Source organism: Myodes glareolus, chromosome 7, assembly GCF_982192425.1.
Source record: "Myodes glareolus chromosome 7, mMyoGla1.1, whole genome shotgun sequence".
NCBI lineage: Eukaryota > Metazoa > Chordata > Mammalia > Rodentia > Cricetidae > Myodes > Myodes glareolus.
The window spans coordinates 98,710,953-98,722,986 of NC_142032.1; the positions used below are offsets into that span (position 1 = coordinate 98,710,953).

Consider the following 12,034-nt stretch of genomic DNA (forward strand, 5'->3'; position numbering starts at 1 on the left):
CCTTGTTATGAGCCCCCAGTTCTTGGTTCAAGCCTTGCTTATAATGGCGTTACAGCAGCTAAACAGCCAGGCGGGGGTCTTTCACCACAACACTCAAAAAAATAAAGGTTTTTCAGATTCATTTCTGTATCTAAAAGCCTACAATATTTTCTAGAAAAAAACTGAAAATACACCCAAGAAATATATTTATAGCCAGTTAATTTTATCTTCTTCATTTCTGTTTGTGACATTCACTAACATAGCCATCACCATTAGAACATACGATTGAGTAAACCAGATCATTTCCTGTCTTGCCATGACAGAATACTTGAATATCCATACAGCTCATGTACATTCTCTGCAACTGTTACATGGTTAGTCAGACACCGGCAGGCTTAGTTCGAACACCCTCGCCTCTCACCATGGGGCCACCAGAGTCAGACATGCAGAATTCTTCCCTGTAAGTCACTGCCACATGGAGATATACAGATTAATGGAAATGGGTTAAATTAAGATGTGAAAGTTAGCCAATAAAAGACTAGGGCAAATGGGCCAAGCAGTGTTTTAATTAATACAATTTCTGTGTGGTTATTTCGGGGCTAAGATAACCATGGTCAGGATGAACAAGCAGCCCCTCCCTGCAACAAGGACAAATACAAAAGAAGACAAAAATATATTTTTTTTAGAGACTAAGATAGCCCAAGATAACTTGGGACATACAGAATTCCAACTCTCCAAAATATTGGAGTTCCAGTAAGTCAGTCTTATAGGAAGTTTAGTGTAGGTTCAGCCTCCCCCCACCCCAAAACGTCAGTTAATATTTTCCTCTTATCATTTAGGCCAGCCTTGCCTCACTACTGAACAGACTTTCAGTTTCATTTCTCAGGCAAAGTTCATTTCTCATAAATGCTTATTTATATTCATGGGTGAAAGGAGAGTTGTTAGTCAACTGTGTGTCTGTTGATTAACCAGTGTTTTTGGCAAGCTTTTTTGGTGTTTTCCTTTTTATTTATTTATTTCTTCTTTTCTTTCTTTTTTTCTTTTATTGTGCTGTCATTTCCCAATATTTACTCCATTGAAATTTGGAACTCGGAAGACTTGAGGACACAGTCCCTTTTTCTGTACATTCAGGGCCATGGGAAAGCTTCCCCAGTCAAAAACAGTGATGTTTGTGGAGACTGGCATCCTGTGTACAGTAGAGACAGAATGGAAGGCAAAATCTGCTTTGCTCCAGCTTTCCTGGAGTGGATTGAGTCCCCAAGGCCACTTTAAACTATAGCTGTGCAAATAATCAGACCAAATGCTGGTAAGAAGCAATGAGGAGCATCATGTGATGACAGTCAAGTTCCTTCCTTACTCCCTGGTTATCTACACTCTTACCCTAGAAAAGTGGTTATCTGTCTTATAGACAAATATCTGAATTCTTCTACTAAAGTAGGTGTGGAGGGAAAAATATTCTTACATTCAAACCAAAGGTCTCCAGTCCCAAATTTCAAAAGAATGCATTTAAAATATTATTCTCATAAGGATTAGTTGAGGTTTCATGGGGTATTTCAAAATCCTATTTGTTATAATTGCTTAAAGTTTTCTTCCAATCCAACCATATTCTCAAATGGAAAACCTTTAAGTTACTTATAAACTCATAGTCCTTTGCAAGCAATAATCACTTAGGTAAATGCTCATTTCTCTTCTAACTACTTTGTAGAAAAAAAGTATCCAGCTTTCCCCCAAATCCTCTTCCAAACCTTAGTTCTGATGGTTTTCCTTAGGAACTAACTAATTCTGGCTAATTTAGCTACTCATCTTGTTCCTAGTTGTTGCTGTCTCTTATGTGCTAGTATCAGAGACACCCATTACTTATGCCTAACATTTATGTGGATTCTGGAGATGTGCACACTGGTCTTAATCCTTGCATAGTCAGCACTTTATCCACAGAGTTATCCCCTCAGCTCCTGCCTGATTTTCTGTCATATGATTCAAAAAGCATGGCTTTCTACTCTCATCTAGCTCCCTCTTCCTAAAAGCTACTAAGATGTCTAGCTGTCTTTGCCAATTTTGGTTTTCCCTCAAACTTCAAAAAAAAGATATCCTTAATTTTTTATGTAAGATTATTTATTTATAAAATGTACCCTGCATTCCCTAGAGACACAACTCATGATATAAACAGAAATAACAGAAGATTCCTTCCAGCAAGGAGGACTTGGAGGATTGCCCTGCTGAGAGTAAATTCTGCCCCTGCCCTCATATAAAGCCCTCTGTCAGAGATGTAGCTGACAGTCAGCAGCATTGCCTCCTCCTGGAAGGATCAGCCTCTTCCTGCACTTCTCTCTGGAGCAGCAGACTTCCCTTGAGGAGACAAGTAAGTGGAAGAATAGGTGGGAAGCAGGGTGGACAGTAAGTTAAAAACTAAATAGATAACACAAATTAGAAATTGATGGAAAATTTAAAGGAGCCATTAGAAAACCAGTGATTATAACTTGCAGATACTACAAAAATAATATGGTACTGAATCTAAAGTTGACATTGCCAACTGCTCCACTGAAAACACGAAATGAAGCCAACCCCAAGGAAAACAGACTTTACTATCTATCTATGACTTTCATCTTCAAGTTTTAGTGATGTGGAGGACATTTAATGCAACCCCAGGATAAATAAGAAAACTTCTCCTCTTCAAGTAAAGTTTCTTGCATTCTCACAAGTTTGACTTGGACCTAAGACCTTTTCCTCTAGAGTCAGTAGATGCATTTTCTTTTCAGAAAAGCACATTACATGTTTCCAAGAGACAAGGGAATCTGAAGTGAAGGGAGATGACAAGTGTGCAGCTCTTAGGCCTTAGGATACTGTGCAAAAGAGATGGGTCACTGAAAGGTGAGGGAAATAACTTGAGCTAGAAGGAAAAACAGTAGCTTCTGCTCCTTCTGTCACAGCACGAGAAAGCAGACCTACAGTGAAACCTAGCCATTTGGAGGAGGGAGAAGGAGAAGACAATCCCAACAACTTCCTCACTTTTACAAAGTGCAAATCTTAAGGAGACAAGGTAAGTCCAAATTTCTGAATATTTTAAAGCTATTATAATAATAATAAATCTAAAATTATGTGAAGATAATGGAGACATATGATAAAAAATAACTTGATCATTTGTTTGACCAAATAAAATCAAGACCACATGTAAGCAGAGGCATTTTTGAAAATTTATTGCAGAAAATAGAAAAGGACATTTGCAACAGGATAACTAATGCAATAGTAACATCTCATAAACATAACAAATGGGCCGTGGGGAAAGGGATCTCTCTTATATTTGTAATGTTTTGTTGTTGCTACAACTCACAAGAAGACGTGAGAGGACAGCTCCGTGGACTATCTTCTCTCCTTTGACGTTTATGTGGGTCCCAGGGTTCAAATTCACATTGTCAGGCTTGTGTGGCAAGTGGTCACCGAACCATATTACTGGCCCAGAACAGAATCTTTCTTATATGGGAGGCTGGACATGACTAGGAAGAGGCCAACAGGAGCCAATCAACTACTTAGAGATTGGTTTCCCTGAATTGAGCTGGGAGAGGAAAAAGAAGGGTTAATTATAACCTGTCTCTGGTGGAGGGTCAGACAAAGTTCAGGAGCAGGAAAAACTTAAAGTTTCATTTACTATTTTGATTTTAATAATTCATCATGAGTAAATAATGACACTAATCTTGTATGAGGCAGTGAATTGGAAACTGAATGGGCTATGTCTGGCCTGACTTCGGTTAAAAAGGATGGCGCTAACTATTACATGATTAAGTTAGGTCTCATCTAATTTTGCATGATTCTTTATTCAGTATTTTATATTCTTAATATACTTTAGAAAGCAAAGTCATTCTGTAAAGAGTGAAGCTTGACACTAAGTATCTTACTGAAGCTTTTAGGAAGAAAACCAGGAATACAGCAGTTCCAAAGAATCTTGGCATCCAGTTAAAGAAATGTATAGTGGTTTAAAAAAAATGAAAAGATGCAGGATATTTACTCTACATGATCATGCTGAGATGAACACATGCAGGAGAATCAGTGGTCCTTAAATTTGTCGTCATTAGCATGGGAGATTTAGATTCAAAAAGAGAGGAAAAAACGTATGCATGATTGAGCCATCCTGGTATAGATTCATCAAAGTCTCAACAACTGGAAGGTGGTCACCCCTGCTGGTGGTCTCATAATTGTTAAATTGGTCATCTTTTCACCCATCACAGGGAATAGAGCCTTGCCCTCATGAAAAAATTCTCATCTAAGAGGTAATTAGTTTATTCATCTGAGTTTTCCTCTTCTGGGATTCAATACCACTCAAGAGGAAATGTTAAGAACAATAACTTACCTCTGTGACTTCAGGCCAAATACAGACACACAATGAAGGCAGAGATGTCAGTCTTATCCTGTTTCAGTTACTGTGGGCAAAACTAGAGTCAGTGTTTACTTAAAAGCTGTTTCTATGTCCACCAGCGCCACCAACTGGAACATAAGTGTCCAAATACAGGAGCTCATTATAAACATTTCAGATTCAAGGACACAATAGGTATCTTATTTACCTCCACCTTAGTTAGCAAATATGAAAAAGCTTCAAAGCCACCGGTATGCAGATGTTTCTGTGAATACTACTTTGCAACTACTTTGTGAAAATACCAAGGGATATTGTAACATGAGGGGGCCGGCTTGTTGGGGTTTCCATCCCGCCTGGTACCCCACAGCTGACAAATCCTAAAGAGAAATCACACACAGGACTCCATAAGGTTATAAACTGGTTGGCCCATTAGGTCGGGCTTCTTGTTAACTCTTATATATTACCCCATTATCCTTATCTATGTTAGCCACATAGGCTCAGTACCTTTTTCAGTGTGACAGCTTACATGTTGCCTCTTTGGTGGCTGCACAGGAGTGGCAGAGGAACCTCTCTGCTTCCCAGAATTCTCCTGTTCTCACCTCTACTTCCTGTCTGGTTTTCCCGCCTATACTGCCTGCCTGGCCAATCAGCGTTTTATTAAAATATGATTGACATAATACAGACAATTCTCCTGCATCATTTCGCTCTTTTTTTTTTAACAAAGGAAAATACCCATAGTCCATTTGTTGGGAATGTGGGCGTAGTATTTCAGGCTACTTCCTGCTGGTTGGGGGCACTGATAGTCTTATGGGGACCTAAAGAAAACTTAGAGTTATAATCAAGTCCTGACTGGAGTATCCTGTGAGTCTTGATCACCTCAGGCAGCAGTCTTGAACCTGTTCTGGATGAAGAACTCAGACATCTGGGCCTAACGGAAATTTCTCAGGAGGTCTTCCTTTATCGAACCTGATTTTTCTTAACTCAGAATGAATCCACAGCTTCTCATTTTCTGTGGAAACAAAAGCAGAATCTCTTCTCCAAAGTAACATACCTTTTGACTTCAGTTTTGAAGCCAAGGTATTTTCAAAATACCTATCTTGGTTTAGTTCAGCAGCATTTATAAACAAAAGTCTTTTAGCAGCTGTTGTTCCTTCCTCAGCATTCAAACAATTCAAAGAGAGCATAATAGCATACAGTATTAAGATTCTTTGTATATTTTCCATCTTTATTTTAACCTCTATTTCTTCTATTTTTACTTTTACTTTTTGAGACAGGATCTCTGTATATCTTCGTCCTGGAATAACTCTGTAGACCAGGCTGTCCTTGAACTCACAGAGAACCTTCTGTCTCTGCCTCCCCAGTGCTGGGATTAAAGGTGTATGCTACCACACCTTGAACTCACAGAGACCTGTCTGTCTCTGTCTCCCAGGCATTGGGATTAAAGGCGTGTGCTACCACACCTTGAAGTCACAGAGGTTAATCTCTACCTCTCTCCCTTGAAGTCACAGAGGTCAATATGCCTCTGCCTCCCAGGCATTGGGATTAAAGGTGTGTACCTCCACACACTGAAGTCATAGAGGTCAATCTACCTCTTCCCCTTGAAGTCACAGAGGTCAATGTACCTCTGCCTCCCAAGTGTTGGGATTAAAGGTGTGTACCACCATACCCAACTACTCTCTTTCTTTTTACTTTAAGAACTTTAACTTTTATCCTGCATATATTTTTAACACACTGTAAACCATTTAGAGGTTTTCTTCATCTTTGAATCTCTCTTTACTGTATATCTCTCTTTTTCTGACCACATGAGTCTAAAACCGTGGCTTTGACGGCTAGATCCAATCCATTCCTTAGCTTTCCAGACTCAAGGTAGAGGTACCACTGGAGCCTTTTACTGCCACAACTCTATGGCGTTTCAAGGTCCCTGCCAGCAAGCAAGCTGGAGCATTCTGCTCACAGACCACACTCAGTTGGACTGCCTGCCTGAAAGAGTCAGAGATTGCCCTGTCAGGACAGCCCAGAAAGCCGGCATTTTAAAATGGCGCAGCTTGTTCCTGCTACAGCTGAAAGCTGAAAAGCATGCCTCCAGCTTTTCACCAACACTGTTTAAGTGTTTCGTGGGAGGACCTCTTAATGAGCTGCAAGGTTTTGCAGCTAAAGCTGAGTCAGGAAACCTCTCTTAGATGAGAGCATTTGCTTGCCTCTAGCAAGCAGAGCAGACCTGAGAAATTGCTGCTACCAAGAAACATGCTTCACTCTATTCTTTTCCAAGCTTTCTCAGGCTTTTTGTGGATTCAGTTATCCACAGGGGCGCCATATATAACATGAGGGCCAGCTTGTTGGGGTCTCTGTTCCGTCCGGTACCCCACAGCCGGCAAGCCCCAAAGAAAAATCACACACAGGACTCCATAAGGTTATAAACTGATTGGCCCATTAGGTCAGGCTTCTTGTTAACTCTTATAACATATATTACCCCATTATCCTTATCTATGTTAGCCACATGGGCTCAGTACCTTTCTCAGTGTGACAGCTTACATGTTGCCTCTTCAGTGGTTGCACAGGAGTGGCAGAGGAACCTCTCTACTTCCCAGAATTCTCCTGTTCTCATTGCATCACCTCTACTTCCTGTCTGGTTTTCCTGCCTATACTGCCTGCCTGGTCAATCAGCGTTTTATTAAAATATGATTGACAGAATACAGACAATTCTCCCGCATCAGGATATGATTACATATTTATATGCATGAATATATAGTTTTGCAGAAACCCAGTCTTCATAAATGGTGGTATCCTATTGTAATTCATAAGCGTGGAGTATTGTCAGGAACACAGATGTTACTCAATATACTAATAATAGTAATAATAATAATAATAATAATTCTTGATTTCTTTCACTTGCATTTCCAAGATGACACATCATGTAAAAAAAAGAAAAAGAAAAAAATTAAAAAAATGTTCCCTAAACCTATAAGCAATCTGTAAATCTTTGTGAAAAGTTTACTAGAATCTTTGACCCCGTCTTCAAGTGTGCTGTTCAATTACACACCATTGGTTTTTAAAGGTTGCTTGTGTTTTGAATGACACTACTTTATTACATATCCTGTATTTTCTCCAAGCCAATGGATCTGCTTCCTATTCTCTTCATTTTGCCTTTTACAGAACAGAGATTTTTACACTGAGTGAAATGGTACTAGTCAGTTTCATATCACTGTAACTAAATATCTAAGAAAATCAACTTAATGGAGTTTAGAGTGTCTGAGAATTCAGTCCATGATCAGCTGGTTTCTTTTCCCAGCAGGAGCATCAAATTGGGCTTTAGTGTGTCACTTTGGGTGGCAGTTTAGAAACAAACTACAACATTAACAAATGCTTTATTTGATTTGGTTTTTATCTAAATTGCTATAATTATACCAATATTTCATCTTGGATTTTTTTTTCTACTTTACTTTTGAAGAGATTCCATAGTCCATTTAAGCTTGTATTTCATGTTGTTTTATAAATATTTGTGAGATGGTTTTTAGAAAATTTCATACAATATATTTGATCCTATTTATCTAATTCTGCCAACTCTTCCTGCCACATCTCCCTACCCTACTGACTGAAGTTTGTATCCAGTTTTAAATTTATTTTTATTTTTTCCAAACCTTCCAGGTCCTATCTGTGTTGCCCATATATTCTTGGATATGTGGCCATTCACTGCAGCCTAGACAACCTGCCAAGGGAAACACCTTTAAAAAACCTAACTCTCACTCTCCCAGTATCTGTCAAATACCAATATCACCTCAGCTAAGGAGTAGGTCTTCATATCTACCTCTGTTCTCCATGCTGAGATCTTGTCAGGCTTGGGTTTGTGCAGATTTAGTTACATGCTGTCACAACTGTGTTAGTTCACATACTCACCTTTTGCTTTCTGTTGAGAAAACACTGTTTCCTAGTAGTTATCCACCATGTCTGGCTCTTATAATCTTTTGCCAAATGTCCTACAAGAATTAAGAGCCATGGAAGGTGGAGGTATGAGATAGAAGTCCCAAATAGGACTGAGAACTCCACAGTCTCTTATTTTCGGAACCTTGGCAAGCTGTGGCTCTCTTTTTAAACTACTGCTTGCTGCAAAATAAGCTTCTTTGATGAGACTTAAGTGATTCACTAACCTATGAATATCATACGTCAGCAAGAGTCAGTTAAATACTGTAGATTTAGCAGAATAGTAGGGGTAGGCTCTTGAAAACATACAAACTGTCTAGACATCATTTTCAGAAATATTAAGAGGTGTGGGTGTCAAATTGGAAAGTTCTTAAATCTTAACAGAAAGTTATTTATTATTCCTGTTATATTCACATCACTAATGCAACAGAAGCATGACTTGCTATGATGACAAACAGGTCAATAATGTGGGTTACAAGTTGTCAGATAGAAAATACTGATTATTAGCTTTTTGTGTGGAGCAGACAAAGTTCTGATTGGATGTTGAGGGAGTCAATGATGTTCTGGGTGGATGCATGTTGTTGACATGGCACTACTGTGAGTCAAGGACCCTAATACCTTAGACCCACAGAAGCATCAGGCTTCTGCCACTGAATCTCAAAGGGCAATAGGAACATCTTCCACTGGTCTGAGTGAAAAGATTAACAATGTATACAGGAACTACCAACCTGAGCATCTTCCTCCTGGATGACTGAAGCCAGAGACTGCTCCTGTACAAAGACCTGCTACAAAAATTAGCTAAGCCTGCCTCCTCCTTCAGTAGTATAAAAGAAACACAGTGAGTTTCTGGACTGCATTTAGTACCTTTCATCAGAGTGAGCATAACTTACCCGATCTCAGCTTTTCTGTACCTGTGTCTGTCCTTTTTTTCTTTCACTGGTCAGCTTATTTAAGTCAATACCTGAAGCCATGCAGATGACAGAATCCAGCAGCATATTTAGCAACTTCCACCACTGCGAAAGCTAGCCAGTAGGGATAGAGACTCCCAAGCAAGTACCAGCTTGGTCTACCAGTGTTCTAGGACTCAAGTATGCAGTGTTTTCAACAATAAGGTCTTACCATTAAGTTCTAGGATGAGAACAGGAGAACTGACCACAACTTTAATGCTTGGGGGTCTGTAAGACCACACTGATCAGCACTTCTAAAAAGGATAATGCAGTTTTTTCACTGCTCATTTTTTAATGTTAACCTGTGATATCTAGTAAGAGAAAGATCACCCATTTGTAGAGTAACTCCATTTTAACTTTTTTTTTAAAATATGGGCATATGTATGTTTTTAAAAGCATCTACAGAAGTAGGTTTCTTAATGTAATTTTTGGAGAGTCTTCAGTGTTAGTTATCCCTCCATATTATCCTTCTTTTTCCTGCCCTCTCATCTCCCCCCATACTTATACCACACACAAAAACTCCCTTACTATTTTTGAACAATTTCAAATCAATGTGCTGTATATCCCCTCCTGTAGAACACCCGAGTCTGCGTCTCCCTCCCAGTACGAATCGCGCTTCCGCACCTCCCATGAGTTGGGGCAAAGGCCTGAGGATTGAACATAAGACACACCCACAAGAGACCTGGGTCATTAGATAAGAGATCACTGAATGCCGATTTATTTAGCTTAATGCCAAGCTAATATACCTTTGACCCCAGTGAAGGAAATTCCCTCCCAGCCAGACAGGGAAGCCAGGCACGAAGTACCTGGCACTGTGTGGGAAATTCCGTAGCAGGCAGGTGGGCGAGAGGCGGAGGGCAGTGACAGACAGTGGAGAGGGACCTTGGCACAGTGTACTGTCCCAGTCAGGTGGGAAATTACCACACCAAAGATTAAACAAAGCCTACAGCTAAACCACCAGGCTAAAAGCAGAATGGGCACAGAAATTAGCAGGAAGCTTTAGCTGGCTAGCCAAAACAGTCCTTGTGATTTGCACCTCAAGGAGTAAGGGGAGATAGGGCCCTACACCCTTCCTTTAAATGTCACCCTTAGACTCTTACTAATTCCCTAAAATTTACACATCTACATTATAGATAGTAATAAATTTTATAGAGATATTTTCATTCAAGTATATAATTTAATTTAGTACTTTCAAAGTAATTTCTTTATTAGATTGAAAGATTTCATGTCATGGATCCAAGGTATCTGTCCTTTTCATATAATATATATTAGAAAAGTTGCTAATGCCATAGACAGACTGCAGCATGGTAAGAACTCTAGACAAATATAATGACCGCAAGGTGGAGTGAAGGTCCATTTTCATATATTTTAGATGAGGCATTAGGTTCTATACTGATGACTGATGGGCACTCCATAGTGTATGCTTGCTGTCAGGCTATCTCTGATACCTGGTTGTAGGGAAGGAAGCGAATCTTCAGCCTGAGACCTGTATGCAAAATCTGTTATGAGGGTGGAAAGAGCAAAAATTTAGAAAAACAAATTAATGAAAAAAATTTGAAAAATGGTGTGGTCCTTTCTAAATATACTCTCTATACTCTATACCACATCCCTTTTCCACCTCCTATCACCTCGTCCCCATTGTTCTCCACAAAATTTTGTTAAGATTTATTTATTTTTATTTATGTGTATGAGTGTTTTGCTGCATGTGTATATGGACATTGCATGTATGAGTACTTCTTGTGGAGGCCTGAAGTAGGAAGAGGATTGTTGATCTCCTTTCCCTGGCCTCCAGATTACTCGGGTTGCCTGTGGTCATAGGACTCAGGGGAGGACAGAAACAAGGATATAGGTGGCTGTAAGTACATAAAGAAAAAAAAGCTTGCAAGTGTGCGACCAGGACTGCTTGTTTATTGGGGTAAAAGGCCAGTTTATGTATAGCTTGAAGACAAAGAAACAGGAGAAATACACCTAATTTGCATAATGTGACCTTTTGTCCCTTTGAAGTAGATCCAGGTTTTTCAACCCAAGTTGGAAATGAGCTCCTGACCCATACTGTAAATCTCTGAGAGATTTTCATGGTGCAGGCATGTTTCATGGATTCATTGGATTCTGAAGTTCCACACAGAATCCTGTACAATGGGAACTAAAGATGGTTGTGTACTGCCGTGGGTGCAGGAAAGTGGACTCAGGTCCTCTACAAGAACAGCCAGCCCCTCTGAGCCCTGAGCTCTGAGCCCCTGCACAGAATTTTATTTCTACTTTTATATTATATGAATTATATATTCATAATATATTCATATTTATAAATTATTTCATTTATCTATGTAAAATCTTGACCACATAAAATAAAGAAAATATGGTTTTTGTCTTTGCTGAACTCATTTTATTGAGTTTGGTGATTTTCTTTTTAATCCATTTTCCAAAGAGCAACTTAATTTTATTTTTTATTACTGAATAAAAATATATTTTATAGTTTTATATACCATATTTTATCATCCATTCATTGTTTTTCATTCTCAAGTCATTATTAGTATTTAGAAAGTTACTGGTATTTTTCATGTTCATCTAGTACCCTAATACTCTGCTGAAAGTGTTTCTCAATTCTAAAAGTTTGATGGTAGAGGCTTTAGAGTATCTGATGTATATGGCGATCATATCATCTGCAGATAACGAAACATGGTTTCCTTCCTTTTGTTATTTTATACCTTAAAAAGTTCTCTTCCCTTATGGAAAATGAACATTCCTGTCTCAATCCTGATTTTAATAGAAATATTATTTTGTCCTCATTTACAAATGGGATTCGTTGGGGTACCAGCCCCTCAGACCACTTCAAAGTCTAGCTAAG

General features: G+C 39.0%; 1 protein-coding gene and 1 long non-coding RNA gene across 3 annotated transcripts in view; one reads left to right on the forward strand and one right to left on the reverse strand.

The window, feature by feature from the left end:
• The first annotated feature begins 2,187 nt into the window (after positions 1–2,187).
• Positions 2,188–12,034, forward strand: part of LOC125395932 (interferon-induced very large GTPase 1-like) — a 35,784-nt gene continuing 25,937 nt past the window's right edge. Inside the window, exons 1-2 of one of the 2 annotated variants that reach the window (XM_048427688.3) lie at positions 2,188–2,338; positions 2,907–3,016. The gene's annotated coding sequence lies outside the window, so the exon portion shown is untranslated. The remainder of the gene's footprint in view (positions 2,339–2,906; positions 3,017–12,034) is intronic. The other variant, XM_087908598.1, reaches the window with a different exon arrangement.
• On the reverse strand, positions 3,182–4,879 carry LOC125395960 (uncharacterized). The gene is made up of 3 exons (XR_007230683.3): positions 4,829–4,879; positions 4,322–4,391; positions 3,182–3,529 (listed from the first exon to the last, which is right to left on the reverse strand). It is a non-coding gene; the product is annotated as an uncharacterized LOC125395960 (long non-coding RNA).